The sequence below is a fragment of the Nyctereutes procyonoides genome, unplaced genomic scaffold (genome assembly GCF_905146905.1).
Source record: "Nyctereutes procyonoides isolate TBG_1078 unplaced genomic scaffold, NYPRO_anot_genome, whole genome shotgun sequence".
NCBI lineage: Eukaryota > Metazoa > Chordata > Mammalia > Carnivora > Canidae > Nyctereutes > Nyctereutes procyonoides.
In genome coordinates this window covers 22,403,961-22,424,110 of record NW_026575024.1, presented here as the reverse complement: position 1 = coordinate 22,424,110, position 20,150 = coordinate 22,403,961, and the positions used below count along the sequence as shown (strand labels likewise).

Below are 20,150 nucleotides of genomic sequence, written 5' to 3'. Positions count from 1 at the left end.
TAAAAGTGGCCTTCAGGGGATCCCTGGGTGGCGCAGCGGTTTGGCGCCTGCCTTTGGCCCAGGGCGCGATCCTGGAGACCCGGGATCGAATCCCATGTCGGGCTCCCGGTGCATGGAGCCTGCTTCTCCCTCTGCCTGTGTCTCTGCCTCTCTCTCTCTCTGTATGACTATCGTAAATAAAAAAAAAAAAAAAAAAAAGTGGCCTTCATAAACTCTGCCTCCAGTTCACACTCTTGCATAATCCCCCTCCCTACCACTGAGGGTGGGTGGGACCCACGATTTGCTTTTAACCAAAATGGCAAATGATGGAATGTACACAAGTACCTGCACATGATGACATTATATAATATTTTAATATCTGTCTTCCTGAAAGACACTTTCCTTTGCTAGCTCTAAAGAAGCAACCTGGTATGCTGTGAGAAGGCCATGTGGCAAGGAACTGAGGTTAGCCTCCAGCCAAAAGAATAAAAAACTAACACCCTCAGTCCAACAACCTGCAAAAACTGATTGCTGCCAACAACCATGTGAGCCTGGAAGTGGACTGTTCCCCAATCAAACCTCAGTTGAGAAGACAGCCCTGACCAATGCCCTCATTGTAGACTTACAGAGGACCCTGCCAACCCATGCCAGATTCCCAACCCCCTAGGTACTATCAGATAATAAACATGCGTTGTGTGTTAAGTCAGTAAGTTTGTGGCAGTATTTTTTTGTAGCAACAGATAATCAATACAATAGTCTTTCCCCTTCAGGAGTGCCCAGTTTAGTTACTGAAGTATAAATAAGAGAATAAAAAAATAATAAAAATAAATAAATAAATAAATAAATAAATAAATAAATAAGTAAATAACATGGTCAATGCTATGCTTCAGGAAACAACAGTTTGAAGGACGGATTAAGAGGGGAAAAAATTGAAGGCTAATGCTAGGATGAAGCTCTGATTTAGGAATGGGAATGAAGTGGGGAGATGAACCAAGGCTAAGATCATTAGCCTTCACTTGTGGAATCACAGCATTGCAGAGTATGAAAGCCAGCTTCCAAGATAAGATGGTATCCAAACAACCCAACAATCCTTAACTCCTGATATTTGCAGTCATGTAGCTTTCAATCCAAATAAACCAGAGATGGCCTATAACTAATAAAATATAGCAGAGGCAACAATATATGACTTCTGAGGCTACATCATAAACAGCATAGCTTCTACTTCAAGGTATTATAGTCTTCATTCATCAGTTCTGGGGAAGCCAGCTATGGTATTGTGAGGTTATTCAAACAGCCCCCTGGCGAGGCCCATGTGGAGAGGAACCATCTCGCCAGTACTGACCTGCCAGCCATGTAAGTGAACTACCTTATACATGGATCTTCCAGCCCCAGTCAAGACTTCAGATGACTGCAGCCCCAGAGATATCTGACTGCAACCACACTGGAGACCCTGAGCCTGAACCACCCCACCAAGCCACCACCTAAATTTCTGACCCACGTTTAAGTATGAATGATAATAATCCCATTTTGGAATGATTCATTATAAGGCAAAGGATAGCGAATGCAGAAAGGGAGAAGACAAGGAAAGAGTTCTAGGAGAAGAGGAGTAGTTGGAGAGGAAGAAGCAGGGTAATGAGTCATAAATCTTTACTCCATCCCATTGGACAGGAAGTCATGGAGAAAGGCTGCAAATACTGGATATTGCAAACAAGTGACTCCCATTCAGACTTTAAAGCCCCAGGCTTCCTCCCCTCTGCCTTGGCCATGAACTCATCAGTCAGGGAAAATGCTAATTCAGTGAGTTAGGGATGCCATTCAACAACCACTTATTGAGTACCCAAGGGGCAAAGCATTATGGAAGATAAAAAAGGTCCCTGCTTTCCAGGAGCTTACTAAAGGGTAGAGATGACAACAATCTATAACTACAAAATGACAAAAAGAAGGGCCATAATAGTTCAAAGAAGGAACAATTACTTTTGATTGATGAAAATCACAAAAGCCTTCATAAGATATTAGCCTACTATATTAATTCATGTTTGGTTTTCCCTCCAGACGTAGGATTACATGGCTTTGATTTACTTAGCAATGAAGAGGGTATGGATTCTAGGCTACCAATACACCAAAATAAATTCTGCTTCCAACTGTGACTACATTAGAACAGATTAACAGAAGCCCTTTTAGCATTCCTTCTAAGAACCCAGAGGATGCCAGGCAGAAACAGTCCTCAAACTATGGACCCTACATGCCAATCTTAAGCATTCCAAACATCTGTGCCACTTAACAAAGCACAAGCCTGATGACATTTAGCCTCCAAAAGAACATGGTTCTTTTCTCAGTTCCTGGGTACCCTATAAACTTAATTGAGCTGCTGAATGACCAGAGCTGGATTTCTATTTTTTTTATTTTTTTTTAAAGATTTATTTATCTATTCAGAGAGAGCAAAAGAGGCAGAGACACAGGCAGAGAGAGAAGCAGGCTCCATGCAGGGAGCCCGACGCGGGACTCAATCCCGGGTCTCCAGGATCACACCCCCGGCCCCAGGCGGCGCTAAACCGCTGCGCCACCAGGGCTGCCCTCTATTTTGTTTTTATACCATGTACATTTCATAAGAGGATGAGGTGGCTTGAATGTTTCATCATAAATCTCAGCTGGCATCTGCAATTCTTTTTTTTTTTAAGATTTTATTTATTCATGAGAGACAGAGAGAGAGAGAGAGACAGAGACAGAGGCAGAGGGAGAAACAGGCTCCCTGCAGGGAGTCGGATGTGGGACCCCATCCCAGGGCTCCAGGATCAGGCCCTGGGCTGAAGGTGGCGCTAAACTGCTGAGCCACCTGGTGTGCCCTGCAATTCTTTCTTACAATAACACTTTGACCTGGGATGCCTGGGTGGCTCAGTTGGTTAAGTGTCTGCCTTCTCCTCAAGTCGTGATACCAGGGTCCTGGGATGGCGCGATCGAGCCCCATGTTGGGCTCCCTGCTCAGCGGGGAGCCTGCTTCTCCCTCTCCCTCTCCCCATGCTTGTTTTTTTTCTTTTTCTTTCTCTCTCTCTCTAATAAATAAAGTTTCCCCAGTGGCACAGCGGTTTAGCACCACGTGCAGCCCGGGGTGTGATCCTGGAGACCCAGGATCGAGTCCCACGTCGGGCTCCCTACATGGATCCTGCTTCTCCCTCTGCCTGTGTCTCTGCTTCTCTCTCTCTCTCTATGAATAAAATCTTAAAAATAAAATAAAGAAATAAAAAGGTAAAACAACCCCCCCAAACCAATACCACTTTGACCCAAAATACTGGCCTAACTGGGATCTATACTCATTGTGTACGTATTTCATTTTTATTTTTAAAGATTTATTTATTTGAGAGAGAGAGCAAGAGGGGCAGGGAGAAAGAGAGAGAATCTCAAGCACACTTCTCACCGAGTGCAGAGCCCCACTCAGGGCTCCATCTCACGACCCTGAGATCACAACCTGAGCCAAAACCAAAAGCCTGGGGATCCCTGGGTGGCGCAGCGGTTTAGCGCCTGCCTTTGGCCCAGGGCGCGATCCTGGAGACCCGGGATCGAATCCCATGTCGGGCTCCCGGTGCATGGAGCCTGCTTCTCCCTCTGCCTATGTCTCTGCCTCTCTTTCTCTGTGTGTGACTATCATAAATAAATTTAAAAAAAATTTTAAAAAAAAACAAAAAGCCTGATGCTTAACCGACTAAGTCACTGAGGTACCCCTCGTTGTGTGCTTATTTTTTTTTTATTTTATTTTTTTTATTTATTTATGATAGTCACACACAGGGAGAGAGAGAGAGAGGTAGAGACATAGGCAGAGGGAGAAGCAGGCTCCATGCACTGGGAGCCCGATGTGGGATTCAATCCCGGGTCTCCAGGATCGCGCCCTGGGCCAAAGGCAGGCGCCAAACCGCTGCGCCACCCAGGGATCCCCTCGTTGTGTGCTTATTAATCACACAGTAAACTATAGCTACTTTTCATTTAGATGTCACTGTTTATCAGTAACTTAAAATGTCAATTTATTTTTTTTATTATTTTTTAAATCTTTTTTTTAAAGATTTTATTTATTTATTCATAGAGACAGAGAGAAAGAGAGAGAGAGAGAGAGAGAGAGAGACAGGCAGAGAAAGAGACAGAGAGAAAGAGAGAGAGAGAGAGAGAGAGACAGGCAGAGGAAGAGAGCCTGACGTGGGACTCGATCCAAGGTCTCCAGGATCATGCCCTGGGCTGCAGGCGGCGCTAAACCGCTGTGCCACCGGGGCTGCCCTAAAATGTCAATTTTAAAGTTCTTTTTCCTATTATAAAAATAGTATGTGCTCACTTTAGAAAATGTGAAATCACAGAATAATGAAAAGATATTTTATTCACAGTCTTTCCATTTAAAGACAACCACTGTTTAACATTTTAGTCTATTTCCACTTATCCTTTTTTTCCATGTAAAGTGGTTATTTCCTGAAATTATTTTCCAATCTACCCACTTTATTCCCTACTTTAATTCATTCACTTGAAAGCAGGACCCTTCAAGATGTTAATTATTCAAATGTAACTCTTGCAGATCCCCAAGGAGCCTCAGGGCCAGAAGAAAGCCAGAGGTGCCCTCAGTTCCAAAGTGACTGGCATTGACCTAATGTTCCCATGGATTTTGTAAAGATGGAAAAAAATGCAATGTTTGTGCCAGGAGAAACACTTAAATAAGGGCACAAATTAAATGTGAAACCTGTCCCTATCAGCTGGGCCCAATGCAGACAATGCAGGACAGCGAACTGTTCCAGTGTGACTTGGAAATTGGCAACAAGACAGTAGATGTTTACCTTCCCTGTTATAGAGGACCTACTTCATTCCTCCAGAGATTCAATTTTTGCTCAGTTCTCACTATCCCAAGCCCTTGACAATGAGCAATTTTATAACACTTATAAGGACTAAGATCACATGGTGGAAAACTCCATCTCCAGATCTCTTAGCTACACAGCCTGGCTCCCTCCTGGGGATCCTTAAGGCCTGCAGTTCCCTCATCTGCATAAATGATAAGGCTGCCAGATCCTATCCTGGTAATAAGGGTTATTAATATTCTTTCTTTTTTTTTTTTAAAGTAGGCTCCATGCCCAGTGTGGAGCCCAATGTGGGGTTTGAACTCACCACCCTAAGATCCAGACCTGAGCTGAGATCAAGAGTTGGATGCTTAATTGAGCCACCCAGGCACCCCAGGGCTACTAATATTCTTATAAAGCTGGTAGGGATTTTATAAACTGCAGTAGATAACAAAATGTTCATCCTCTTTCCCAGTTACAGGAGGCAGAAGGAGGGCTGACAAGTAAAAACCAGCCATCCTCAAACTGAGGCAGTGAACCTGGTACCAAATGGCTAGAGTGAAAGGGGAAAAGTGTAAATTCCTACTCTGTGCCAGGAATTATACTCTAAGTACCCTATATTTAATCCTAACAATCCTCTCAGGCAGATATTTGCATTTCTTAGTTTAGAGATGATAAATTTAGGCTTAGAGAAGTTAAGTAACTCTTCCAGTATCTCCCATCTATGTAAGGAATAGCAAGAATGTAAAAACCTTTCCTTTTCCCACTATCCTAATGTCTACGCCAAGCCCTATATACTGGGTGTAGGACCCTGGGCAAATTTCTTCCTCTCTATCCACAGGGGCACCTCCTTCAAGTAAAGGGAACAGAAACCTAGAGCAATCCTGTATCACCACTGACTTGGAAGCCAGAATGAAGGTTCGAGTCACCATTTCAGGACAAGAACCCTCACTATCTCAATAGTCAGCTGAAGACAGAAGATGGAATGAGGAAGGAGAAGAGAAATAAAATTCAAGCTATTACTTGGTAACCTGTTTCAGAAACAAGAGCTATTTCTTGTTTGTTGTTAGAACAGCGTGCCTCAGGGATCCCTGGGTGGCGCAGCGGTTTGGCACCTGCCTTTGGCCCAGGGCGCGATCCTGGAGACCCGGGATCGAGTCCCACGTCGGGCTCCCGGTGCATGGAGCCTGCTTCTCCCTCTGCCTGTGTCTCTGCCTCTCTCTCTCTCTCTGTGACTATCATAAATGAATAAAAATTTAAAAAATAATAATAAAAAAAAAAGAACAGCGTGCCTCAAACCTCAGTGTACAATCACCTGGGGATCTTGTTTAGGATCTTAGTATATCACTTTAGAGTGATGACAATCCAACATGTGACCTCATCAGCTGACAAGGAGAGAACATCTGAGTTGAGGAGTTAACTGAAAACCTTGATTATCAGCAAAAATTCTTTTTTTTTTTTTTTAAGATTCTATTTTATTTATTCATAGAGACAGAGAGAGAGAGAGAGAGGCAGAGACACAGGCAGAGGGAGAAGCAGGCACCACACAGAGAGCCTGACGTGGGACTCAATCCCGGGTCTCCAGGATCACGCCCTGGGCTGCAGGCGGCGCTAAACCGCTGTGCAACTGGGGCTGCCCTCAGCAACAATTCTTAATAGAGATGAGGATGGGGTAGAGAAAGACTCTATTCATCTAATTTCATCCTGCCTTTTTCCCAAAAGGATTTCAGTAAATTAAATGGGATTTTTAAAAGATTCAACTGCTCAGAATAACTAGAAGGGAAATCTAGAGAAAGGGAAGAGTTTAGTAGTTTGCTACAGAAATCCAGCTGAAAGGTGACAAGTGTGATCACGCTACTTGAATCACAGATGTAAAGAAAAAGGGAGATCTGGGATACAATGTTGGAAAAAATAGCATATGGCCAGAAAAGAGTCAGATTTTACCAAAGTTTTCAGTTAGAAGGATAAAGAATAATAGTCCAATGGAGCTGAGAAGCACTAACAGAGAAATTGATGAAAAATATCAATGTATAGAGTCAAAATTAATATTTGGATTTCCAAGAGACCTGAGCATAGGCAAGAGTGAGTTAATGAGGAAAATCCACAGGTGCTTACTTACCAAACTAGAGGTAAAGAGGAGCTATAGGCCTTAGGCTCTTCTCAAAGACAACTTAGTGATGGGAAAGAAAGTAGAACCAGGGGGCACCTGGGTGGCTCAGTTGGTTAAGCATCCAACTCTTGGTTTCAGCTCAGATCATGATCTCAGGGTCATGAGATGGATGGAGCCCAGCACCAGGCTCTCCACTTAGTGTAGAGTCTGCTTAAGGTTATCTGCCTCTTTCTCTTTCCCTGTCTCTCCCCTTCACTAGAGTGCATACACTCTCTCTCAAATAAATACAATATTTTAAAGAAAGCAAGCAAGCAGAACCAGTAAGACACAAAGGAAGGACTATTATCTTTTGACAGTGAAAGTCTAGGAAAAATGAGGTTCAGTTCTCCACGCTAAAAAGCCCATGACTATGTGTATCACTCTGCAGAAATACAGAAACTGGGATTTCTGAACTGAAATGCAAGCAAAAATGTTCCCAGGATGACCAGAGACACACCAGTGTTCTCGAATACTCAGAGATGGCACTGAGACGGCCCTTAAAGTTATCAAGACTAGATTTAATTTTTGCATCAAAACTCTGAAAAAGAAAACAGAGAAAAGTATACAAGCTCTGCCTGAAGTGGTGATGAGACCACCAGGGCTCCACAGAACACAGTTTAAAGTCCAACAGTATAGTACAAACTTTGTTCACTCAGGAAAAAACGGATGCCCACATCCTTCCAGTTTGGGAAAGAGCCCATAAACACATCAAATGTGGACTCTGGACCTAGGTAGGCCCCTGCTGAGTTGAGTGGCACCGGGCAAAGCATTTTCCCTTTCCTGGCCTTAGTTCCCTCATTAGTCAAGGGAAAATACAGGGTAGGATGACCTTTTAGTTCCTGATAGGACCGACATTCTGTGACTCAGAAGCTCCCTTTATATATAAATATATGTATATGTATATGTATATGCATATATATATATATATACATATATATATATGTATATATATATAAATAAATAAATGTAGTACTTTACTTTATTTCCCAGAATGAATGCTCCCCACTCCCCAACTCTTCAGTTCTTACTACAATCCTAAGAGATCCACACCCCCGTTATCAACTTGATGAAATTCAACAACTAGCCCACTCATCCAGCATATCAGCAGAAAGGTGCACCTGGCCTGATCCCAGGGGCATGAAACTCTCAGGCTTTTATCGTACCCGGCACTGTGTCCATTTTGTAAGAGAAAATTCACGAAGATTTCTAGTGCTTGAAAACATTGCTTTGTTACTTGAAAAAAACAATAAGGGACCACACATCGTATTGGGTTTCTAAACTATACGCGGTCTTGTTTTGTAGTTTTCCCCATGACCATGGTAATTTGTCTGGTCTTCATCAGGCTTTGCTAGGATGTACTGACACCAGGTCACTGGTTTGTATTCTAAGGGCAGAGTCAATCACTTTAGTTTTGGCAAGATTGCACACAGGCAACCAAAACAGAATGAAGGCAACAAAGGAAGCTTCCTGAGGAGAATGAGCTGGAAGGGGTCAGCTGGTGTTGAAGTAGTTATGACTGAAAGACTGCAGGAAGTGAGAAGGTAGATAGCAGTGCTTCTACAGCAAGCTGACTCACATCCTTTCTTTTTACATATAAACCACTGTCTGAATGAGTAATTATTATAGCACCTCACAATTACAAAGCACCTTTACATTTAATATCTTATTGGAGGTTAAATGTAAAAAATGTGAAATATTACTGTGAAATAAAGCCCCAGTACACCAGCATCATCCCTATGTCTGTAGATGAAGAGACTGAGGCTGAAAGAAGTGAAATGGACTGAGCAACACAACACAACTAATACATGCAATAGCTAGAACTGAACCCCAACTGTTCCCTCTATGCCCTGTAGCCCCTGTATCACATGGCCTCCCAGGTTCTTACAGATGAAAAGACCTGGAGGGTGGGGATCCCTGGGTGGCTCAGCAGTTTAGCACCTGCCTTTCAGCCCAGGGCGTGATCCTGGAGTCCCGGGATCGAGTCCCACATCAGGCTCCCTGCATGGAGCCTGCTTCTCTCTCTGCCTGTGTCTCGGCCTCTCTCTCTCTCTGTGTCTCTTATGAATAAATAAATAAAATCTTAAAAAAAAAAAAAAAGACCTGGAGGGTGAAAATGAGAGAAATTTAGCTGACTGCCTCACTGCATCCACCCCACGCTGAAGACCTCTTTTTATCTCTGGCCCTAAATTACACTGAGCAGTTAGGATCAGGCCACAGGCTGTAGGATTCCATCCTATGAAGTTAAGAAGAAAGCAAAGGTTTGGGACCGAGTTCACCTTCAACTATTAAGTCCACTGAATAAGGGAGATTAAGTCTATAAACAAATCACTACAGTTCAAAGCACTATAAACATGAGCCTGTGAACTGGACAAACTCTAAAGCAGTTAGTTTCCCAATCAACCTCAACACCACTAACATTGTGGGCCAGATAATTCTTTGTTGTGGGGGGACTGTCCTGTGCATTGTGGAATATTTAGCAGTATTTCTGGCCTCTACCCACTAGATGCCAGTAGCACCCTCCTCAAACCAGTGTGACCACCAAAAATGTCTCCAGATATTGCCAAATGTCCTCTGGGGGGCAAAATCGCCCCCAACTTGAGAACCACTGTTCTAAAGGTATGGAGCTTTAGGGCAAAGGTCAGTTAATGCAGGTTGTGGGTGTTGAGAAAAACTTTCATAGAGGAGGTAATATTTGAACTGGATCTTGAAGAAAGGATTAATTTCTTATAGGTGGGAATGAGAGAAGAATAGAAAAAGAAATTCCAGAAAGGGAGAAGAACTTAAACGCAAGAAGATGAGAAAGCACAGGTCTGCTGGAAAATGTCCCAGCTTGGCAAGAGCAGTAATTTCTATTAGTAATAGAAGATAAAGCTATAAATGCCCATTGGAGCAGGTCATAGATAACAACCCATTAACTGTTATAAGATATACACACATAATGATTTAGCCAATAATACAAGATACCCACAGATGTTTTAATAGCGTTAATGCTATTAAAGCATCAAAGTCAAACCAATGGTATTTCCATGTGTCCTATGCTCCAAAGATAATATTGCTTGAGTATCATGTCTTGCATTGCACCTAGTGTTCACTGCATTCAGAGCTAATGAAGTCTGGAACCAGTGCAGAGGTAGGAGAAATAAATAAGGACTGCGGTGATCCCATAGGAAGTAACGATGGACCCTGAATGGATATGTTTTGCACAGATGAATGGGAGGAAAGGACATTCCATGTGAGCATATCAGGTTGGGAAAGAAAGAAATGTGAACAACATATCCAGGAGACAAGAATCATGTAGCTGGAAAGAAGATAAGCTGGTCAGAACATATGAATCAGACTTTACTATATGGACAGTAAAGGTTCCTGAAGAACAGAATGACATACTTGTTTAAAATGTGGTCATCTTGGGATGCCTGGGTGGCTCCTCAGTGGTTGAGCGTCTGCCTTCAGCTCAGGGCGTGATCCTGGAGTCATGGGATCAAGTCCCACATCGGGCTCCTGCATGGAGCCTGCTTCTCCCTCTGCCTCTGTCTCTGCCTCTCTCTCTCTCTGTGTCTCTCATGAATAAATAAATAAAATCTTAAAAATAAAATAAAATGTGGTCATCTTGTCTAGTATTTCTCTTAGCTACACATTATTAGCAAGACCTGGGAAGCTTTGAAGAACATTAATACCCAGGCTCTAACCCTAAAGATACAATTTAACTGGGCAAGGGTAAGGCCCAAGTATTGTTTTTAAAGTTCCATGGGGGGGATGCCTTTGGTTAAGCATCCGACTGGTTTTTTTTTTTTTAAGATTTTATTTATTCATGAGAGACAGAGAGAGAGAGAGAGAGAAAGGGCAGAGACACAGGCAGAGGGAGAAGCAGGCTCCATGCAGGGAGCTTGACGTGGGACTCAATCTTGGGTCTCGAGGATCACACCCTGGGCTGAAGGTGGCGCTAAACCACTGAGCCACCCGGGCTGCCCTGACTCTTGGTTTTGGATCAGGTCGTGATTTTGTATTCATGAGATCTGGCCTTGCGCTGGGCTCCACATTAAGCGTGTAATCTGCTTCAGATTCTCTCTCTCTTTTTTTTTAAGATTTTATTTATTTATTCATAGAGACACAGAGAGAGAATGAGAGGCAGACACAGGCAGAGGGAGAAGCAGGCCCCATGCAGAGAGCCTGACGTGGGACTCGATCCAGGGTCTCCAGGATCATGCCCCAGGCTGCAGGCAGCACTAAACCGCTGCGCCACCGGGGCTGCCCTGCTTCAGATTCTCTCTTCCTTTCTCTTTGCTTCTCCCGGTACTTGCATGCTCACTCTCTCTCTCAAATAACTAAATAAAATCCTTAAGAAAAAAAAGGTTTCATGGGTGATTCTGCATGCAGCTAGGGCTGAGAACCAGTAGTCTACAGTCAGGCCTTCAACCTCAGATGAGAAAAGAGGTCTAGAAATTTAAGTGATTTGCCTAAATTCACATGACGAACTGGGTGTGGGGCTGGGACTGGCACCTGGTTTCCTATTCTAGGCTCTGAAAGATATCACAAAGGACTGGGCTAAATTCCATACATCAGTCTATAAGAAGCACAATCATCTGATGACTTGGCTCTTAAGTTTTGCCAGGGTTAAAGCCTGAATTAATCTAATCATAAAGCTATTGACTTAAGTACCTCCTTTAGTATCTAGAGTAATGGATGTTGGTTTCACTTCTATCCCCTGGGGACCCTTAGGAAAGGAAACGGTCTCAGGAGACTACAGAAAGTCAGAAAAACAAGCCCTAAGCCACCCAGCTCCATGGAAGAAACAATGACTTTTTATAACACAGCTCACTGACCTTTTTACTACATAAAGGAGTCTGGATTACTCTCCAGCAAAAGAAATACCCTCAGAGATGCTATCGCATAAGCAAAGGTAGGGGGGAAAAGTGGTCAAAAGCAGCTGGTAAAGCATACTCACAGACCCTCATTCTAACAGAAACACCCCTGGAAGGGCCGTCCTTGCACCTTGAATTTTTCTGAAAGGCAAACAGCAGCACCCCTTAAAACAGCCCTACCTTCCTGTTGTGTCACTCCTAAATTCTGGCATGGCAGCAGGTGGTAAACAGGAGGTTTGCAGAGACTGCCAAACTGGGAATCTGAGCCTGAGCTGTATAATCATCCTATTCATTCCAGGGCACTGGTACAGATAACTACTAGAACAGAGCAACACCCATGTAGGGGCCTTCTTGTTAATCCCAGACACCCACCAACCAGCTGAAGCTCTAACATAGTGGTTACACTAAAGTAACTCTAGAAACAGAAGCACTACCTTCTGTTTTCCACTCTTTAGGGATCCAACTCAGGACACTAGGAAAACTACTGCTGGCAAGGTTCTAGTACATGCTCTTGGGGCAGGATCTGGATTCCTATCAGCTTTAAGACAGAAACCCTGGCAACAATTGGTTCTTTAAGACAGCCTGCAAGGAGATAAAGGACAAACAAGGGCTGTAAGATGTGGTAACCCAATACTCATACTAACCGAATATACTGAACTATGATAAGCACTTTATCCATTCATTGTTTCATTTTATCTCCCAACCCACTTCTAAGATAGGTACTATAATCTTCCCCCACTCTACAGATGAAGAAACTGAAGCTTGGAGAGGTTCTGCAATATGTAGAAAGCCACACTGCTAGAATTTGAACCTGGCAGAAGGATCTGAACTTGAACGTCCTGCATCTAGAGCTTGGTCAGGCCTCTACAGACAACTTTTTCCACATGATGCCAGCTGATCATTAATTCTGCTTAATTTTTCAGGTTTGGCTACTAGAGTTTACCAGGATCTAAATGACCAAAAAATTCTGAAAATTAAAAAGTACCATACAAAGTTTAGGTATTATTATTATTATCACTATTATTTTAATGAATAAAAGAGCTTTGTACCCTGGATGTATCTGAAAAGCAACCTATCCTATTCAATATAATCACTCAAAGTTATATTTTAGTCAATACTCTATTAAAACTATGTCCCAACACGAAGACTCAAAAGAAGCACAGTATCTACAAAAGTTGAAGAATGGCTGGAAGGGCCCTGTGTCTAGAGCTTTCTCAACTGCCGAAATAAAGAGAAAATAGCCTGATTCCCCTCTTTTCTATCTGCCAAGTATTATGGTTTCACATAAAACAGCTTCAGAGCTAAAATCTCATAATTTTAGAAAAGTATTCAAACTTTCATCCATAAGATCGCGGGACTCCAGGATCATGCCCTGGGCCAAAGGCAGGTACCCAACCGCTGAGCCACCCAGGCATCCCAACAATTACCAATTAAATGAAAGGATGACAAGACTTCGAACCTTATCATTATATTATTATAAATAGGAAGCACTTTACCCTGATTTATTGCATTAATGAGGGTTTAGGCTATCAAACTCAGTTTCTACAACAGAATAACTATGGCCCCAGGCCTGAAACACCATTACCTTTAAAAAGATACTGCAAACCTGTAACAACAAAAATAATAGGTAATAAAGTATAAAGAATGGCTGTATCAGAAATTTATACTTGATCAACTGAAAACTCAAACTAGAATGTGGACATTTTTTAAGTGGTGAGGGAACTATAGTCAAATAATGTAGCCAAAGCCTGGGGGAAGCCACCCCTTTACTTGGGAAATGAAATTTCATTTTCTATATTAAATCTCTGAGAAAGATAAAAAGTACAAACTTCAAACAAAAAGTTGGGGGAGGGCAGCCCCGGTGGCGTAGCAATTTAGCGCTGCCTGCAGCCTGGGGAGTGATCCTGGAGACCCAGGATCGAGTCCCACGTTGGGCTTCCTGCATGGAGCCTGCTTCTCCCTCTGTCTGTGTCTCTGCCCCTCTGTCTGTCTCTATGAATAAATAAACAAAATCTTAAAAAAAAAAAAAAAAAGCTGGGGGAAACACCTATTCCATATCATATGCTCTTTACCAAGTTTAATAGCATAGCCTGTTTGGTAATGTAATTAGTGTTTATATAGAAATCATCACAGAATGCAGTGAAGCCATATTACCTTCAAAGTACACCCCATTCAGCCATGAACAATATATATTTATCCAGGACTGATAATATGTCAAGCTCTGTAAGGCGTTATGGAAAACATGACAGAATCCCTTCACTGAAGAAATAAGATGAAGATACAATACTATTCATTTTTGCATGGTATTTAAAACATCCTCCACGTCTTAATTTTACATTAATAAAAGAACAAATGATGGCAAAATTGTAGATAAGTATGATAAATCCAACAGAATTAGCATTGTGATTAAAACTAAAATTTTTCAGGATCCCTGGGTGGCTCAGTGGTTTAGCACCTGCCTTCAGCCTAGGGCGTGATCCTGGAGTCCTGGGATGGAGTCCCACATCAGGCTCCATGCAGGTAGCCTGCTTCTCTGCCTTTGTCTCTGCCCCGCCCCCTCTCTCTGTATCTCTCATGAATAAATAAAACCTTAGAAAAAAAAAAACTAAAAATTTTCATTTACTAAAGCTCTGAAATGTAAATACACTCAATCTAGGTTAAGTTTTTGTGTGTCTTTTAAAAACGGGAGGGGGCTTGATTTAAAAAGGTCTTTCAGAATAGACAACTTGACACCCAGTTCTGCAGTAAACACAATCAAAATGTTATCAATCTTTGGATTTGGAAGTCCTTGACACACCTTTTCCTTTTATCATCCCTGTTCGGGCTTGCCAATTTTTCTTCCAGAATCTCCCATTTGCCTCTTCTTTTTCTTTCTGTCCTCACTTCTTGCCTGGATTTGCTCATTCACTCATCATTTACCAAATGCTTATCAGCTGCCATGCACAAAGCTAGACTAGACTCTTGTCCTTGCTCTTAGGAAGCTCACATGATACCATGTAGAACTGTTATCTGCCCATCTCTATGACTGGACTGCAAACTTTAGCTAAGGTTTTGTATTTCCAGAACCTAGTAGCATCTGGCATACAGTCTAAATATGTTTACTGTATGACACTAGATTACTTCGGCAAGCTCTTTTTAAATCCATTTATATCTTCAAAAAGGACTCTTAATTCCTTTTTTAAAATACAAAAGGAATATATGCACAATGCAAAAATAAGATAGAAAAGGTATAGAATACAAAGTGAATTCTCCAATCCCCTAAATACTACTTCCAGAAGTGACTACTATTACAGTTTGGAATGTATCTTTCCAGAGTTTTCCTCTCCTGGTATATAACACACATTTTTATACTTTTCTGGAATAAATTCTTTGAGAGTTTTTGACTCTAGATTCTCAACTTTCTAATCCAGTTGAAATTCTCCAAGTGTCGTCCCTAGATTAGAACCATCAGCATCACCGGAGCACTTGTTAAAAATACAAATTTCCAGGGATCCCTGGGTGGCGCAGCGGTTTGGCGCCTGCCTTTGGCCCGGGGCGCGATCCTGGAGACCCGGGATCGAATCCCACTTCGGGCTCCCGGTGCATGGAGCCTGCTTCTCCCTCTGCCTGTGTCTCTGCCTCTCTCTCTCTCTCTGTGACTATCATAAATAAATAAAAAAAATTAAAATAAAAAAAAAATAAAAAAAAATACAAATTTCCAGGCCCCACTCTGGACCTACTAAATCAGAAACTCTGGCGGTAGTGTACCCCACAACATGGTTTTATTTTTTATTTTTTTAGCCCAGTGTTTCTTGACCTCATGACTCCAAGATCAAGAGTCGCATGCTCTACTGACTGAGCCAGTCAGGCACCCCCTAAAATCAGTTTTAAACTCTTCAGGTAATTCTAATGCACACTAAGTGTAGAGAACCACTATTATAATCCAGTCAAGCCAGGTTTGTTGGTTTGTTTTTGTTTTTTTACTATTTTCTTAAACAGGGTTTCACCATGCTACTTCAAAATCCTTTCCTTGTCCTTTTAATTCTTACCCTATCAACCTGTCAAAGCCCAGAAAGTCCTAATTCCTCCCCAAAGTGCTCTCATTACCACAGCTCATGCTGATCCCTCTTGCCTCTCCCCCAACTCCTGTGACACACCTAGTTCCTCCACCTCACAATTATAGTTAACAATTAACAGTTCTTTACTATTCCCCAGCAAAGCTTCTTAAAGACATGAAACATTTTTGTTTCTCTTCCTCACCTCTGTTCTAAGCACACAAATGGAATTTTAATAGACTTGCTGGTTGATATAAGGATGAATTCACTAATTAATGAATAAAAACCTAGAATTTCCAAGTTGTAGCCCCGGTTCTGTGACCTTGGACAAGTTCACTTCTCAGGATGAGGTCCACAAAAGCAAAAAAGACTCAATGACTTGATGCTTCCTGCCAACTTCAACTGTGTATGATTTTAAGAAATGTCCCATTATACTGTCATATTGCTTGTTTATAATGCTATTATAGCAATTTTTAAACTTGAGTTACAGCCAGATATGGTGTTTCCCCAGTTAGCTAGTAATCTCTTTTAACAAGGATCATCATCTATTCAACTGAAAATCTTTTTTTTTTTTTTAGATTTTATTCATGAGAGAGAGAGAGAGAGAGAGAGAGAGAGAAGCAGAGACACAGGCAGAGGGAGAAGCAGGCTCCACACAGGGAGCCCGACGTGGGACTTGATCCCAAATCTACTATTTAGAGTTGGGGATAAATAGGCTTCTTGGTGCAAAACCCTTATCTGGGTTTCTGTTTACAGAAACAGGATGGAATGGAGACTTCTGAGTGGCAGGTCAGATTCAACCAGAAGTTGATTCTAAAGGAAAGTACAGCAAAGAGAAATTGAAGGGCAAGAAGGAGGAACAGAAGAGCAGCAGGGAAACATCACACTGAGTTATGAAAAGAAGCAGTGGAAATTCACAGAATCTTTACCAAGGGCCTACTATGAACCCAGCACTTGGGACTGCAAAGATGACTCCTGACCTCAAAGAGCTAACAGTCCTGAGGGTAAGACTGAAGCCTCTACCCTACTGTGTATGTGTGTATAATTTTAATTGGAAAAATCAAGCAAGGAAGGCTTCACAGAAAAGGTGATGAGTTAATGGAGTTCTGAAGTGTGTAGGAAGATTTGCTAAGGGAGAAAAAAACGACACTTGAGCTAGTTATTTTGGGGAAGAAACATTCACATATTTTTACAGCTGTTCCTTAGGGACTTTAAATCATGGAGGCTTCTTATATTCACCACCACTTTGTCAATGCCTTCTTTCTCTTGCTACTGTGTTTTAAATACTGAGATGCTCAAGCCCAGCATTTGGAACAGAGGAAAAAAAAAAAAAAGCACCCAAATGAGGTGAGTGCTCGCCAAATTTGCTCTGTCACCTCCAGATCCAGCCAGTCCTGCTCTCCCGGCAGCCAGAAAAGGAAGACAAATTATATATCCTCAAAAAAAAAAAAAAAAAAAAAAAAAAAAAAAAAAATATATATATATATATCCTTTGGGGGCCCAGGCTGGGGGTAAAATTTGGATGCGGGGAGACCAGGCTTATCCCTGTTCCTCCAGTGAGGTAATATGGGAAAGCTTCCCTACCTCCTAAGCCACGAGGTTCTAATCTGTCTACCTGTAACATGGAAGTCAGCTTTCCGGGGGGGGGGGGGGGAGCTGCATGAAAAAGAAGGGGGACGCACTGGATTGGGAAATGCTAAGGTATTAGGTGAGATAATCATCATAAGATGTTCAGTAATATCCTTGGCACACAGTAAGCCTTGGACGAACGTGACCTCTTATCAACAACATACTACTACGATTATTATTATTATTATTATTACAGTAACACCTCAATTGTACTCCAACAAGATACTGTTTTACAGCCTACCTTCATGACGTTGAAGAAGCAACTCCAGAGAAGGAAGTCTCAAAAAATTTTAAAGGTACAAGATCAAATCCCAACTGTACTGGCCTGAGAGCCCGAGACCCTGAGTTCAAGATCTAGCCCTGCCCCTACCAAGCGCATGACCTTGGGCAAACACTTCACCTCTGTGCCTCAGTTTCCTCATTTGCAAAGTGGGGCTTAGAAGCTCCTCCCGCACAGGGTCGTCGTGGGGTCCAGCCCGAGGGTACTTCTCGCTGCGCCGGGGTCGCACGGATGCAGGGCGACCTCCCCGGCGCACCTTCCAACCCCCCCCCCCCGCCCCCGGCTTCGGGACGTGCGGGGTAGGTGAACGCCCGACCCGAGGCCCACAGAGCTCTGCTGCCTGTACGGCAGGAGCAGGAAAGGGGGGCGCGCCTGAGGTACGTCCCTGAGACCGAGGGGTCGGGCGCCCCGAGGCTCGGCCCTCGCCGTCCGCACGCTGTCATCGGCGGCTTCGTCGCGGGGCCCCGAAGCCCGGGCACTGGGGGCAGCAGAGGGAGGCCGGGCTGAGCCAGGTCCCGCGGACGGCGTCGGAGACTCGGAGAAGGCTGGCAGCGCGAGCCCCGGGCCCCCACGCGCCGCGGAGATGAGGCGCGGGAGAAAGCCGGGAGAGCGACACCCCCGCAGGCAGCGCCGCGCGTCCCCAACAGGCCGGGCTGAAGCGCTCACTCACCTGAGGCGCGGGTACCCGCCAGCAGTGCAGCAGCAGCAGCGGTAGCGGCTGCGAGAGGGGCGGGGAAGGCTCTGCGGCCGCGCAGGCGCGCTGACGATACCGGGGCCACGCAGGCGCAGTGCTTGCCCCGCTCAGGAACTACAGGGAAGATGGTGGCTGAGCCGGGAGTGCCCGGCGGCGCCATCTTGGATGTAGTTTCTCAGGTTGCGGAATCTCCTGGGAGAACCCGAAACTGGAGCTGCCGGGAGGGAGGGGCGTTGAGCGCAGCGTCTGGCCCGCCTGCTCCCCTTCCGCCAAATCTCATCCTTAATGAAGCGCTTCAGAACCCTTGCAGGGCAAGGAAGGCATCCTCCTCCTTAAATGGACCCGGAGATGTACCCAAGGGCACGTGGCCTAGCACAGTGCTTGGCTTGTGGAAGGTGCTTACGAAATTTTTGGTGAATGAGCACAGTTAACTGAAGAACTAGCATCCAAGACTCAGGGTTCCTAATTCCCAGTCCTCCATTCTAACACCTCTATTACGACTGCCAGCCACACCACCTCCTTTCTTGGGTGTCACAAGGGGAACGGAGTTTTTGTTTTTAAGAATGACTATACACGTTACGCTTAATGACTCGACAATGGAACACCAAAATGTACAGGACATAATTCCCTACCTGAAAGAGCTTCTCGGTTAATCTCGCTGACTAAAATGTAAAACAGTCTCAACTAAATTAGGGAAAATGGAAGAAATGTTAACACCTCAAGGGCAGTGACTGTCTATAATCTTGTTATTCTTCAAGCACAATTCCTGAAGGACACTTGGGAAGAGGGGAAACTAGAATACGCACTTTTATTATGATTTATTTACCCATTAACATTTACTGAGTGCCAAATTGGTTCTACTATCTCTGTGTCCTTGGTTAGATTAGTAAGCTTCTCAGTGCTTGAGTTCTTCATCTTTAATGACAAAAAATACAAACTACCTAGGTTGTGGTGTGTATGCATGTAAAATACGTAGAGTTGATACGTGCTATCTTATTTGGCTGTTGAAGATGCAGAAAAAGCACTTTTTACCCTGGAGTTTGAACAAAATCTTATAAACAACAACAAAAATGTAGTACCATGTAATAAAATAAAGGAAGGTGCAACCACATGGGAGAATTGTTATCTATTCCCATTTTATAGATGGGTAAATTTGAACATAAGAGATAAAGATTTACTTTAAACAGTGTACTCCTTCCATTATACTACTCTGCTTCTTAAAGAATAAGCAATTAACACCTCTCCTCGGATACTTAAAAGCCCTAGCTTTCCTTGACAATATTATCCATTCTCAAGGTTTCGATAGCTACATATAGATTACTTCCAAATTTTAGCTCTAGTCCAGATTTTTCTACCCAGTTTTCCATCTCTATATCCAATGGTCTAGTTGACTTCTCCATCTGGTATCTCAAATTGAACTGACTAGCTTTCCTATCTTGTTAGCTTGCTCTATTAATCCACCCAGTTGTTCAAGCTTTCACCCCTTCAGCACATTGATACCATTATTCTAAATTTATACTATTTAATCTGATTTACAGCATCCCTGTGATATAGGTTCTACCTTTCTTCCAATCTTACAGATAGGAGGTTAAATAACATTTTCTTAGTCACAGTAAGTAGCACCTAGGCTTTTAACATATAGGTCACATATCTAAGTTCCAGACACTATGAGTAACTCTCATGTCTGTTTTTGTTCTTTGCTCTCTCCCCAGGTCCTAGAACAG

At 43.2% G+C, this 20,150-nt stretch overlaps 1 protein-coding gene across 3 annotated transcripts in view; it reads right to left on the bottom strand.

Moving 5' to 3' along the window:
* The window catches only part of NDRG3 (NDRG family member 3), a 78,581-nt gene extending 60,102 nt beyond the window's left edge, over positions 1–18,479 (bottom strand). For all 3 annotated transcript variants that reach the window (XM_055307105.1, XM_055307114.1, XM_055307120.1), the window contains exon 1: positions 18,403–18,479. The gene's annotated coding sequence lies outside the window, so the exon portion shown is untranslated. The remainder of the gene's footprint in view (positions 1–18,402) is intronic.
* Positions 18,480–20,150: the final 1,671 nt, after the last annotated feature.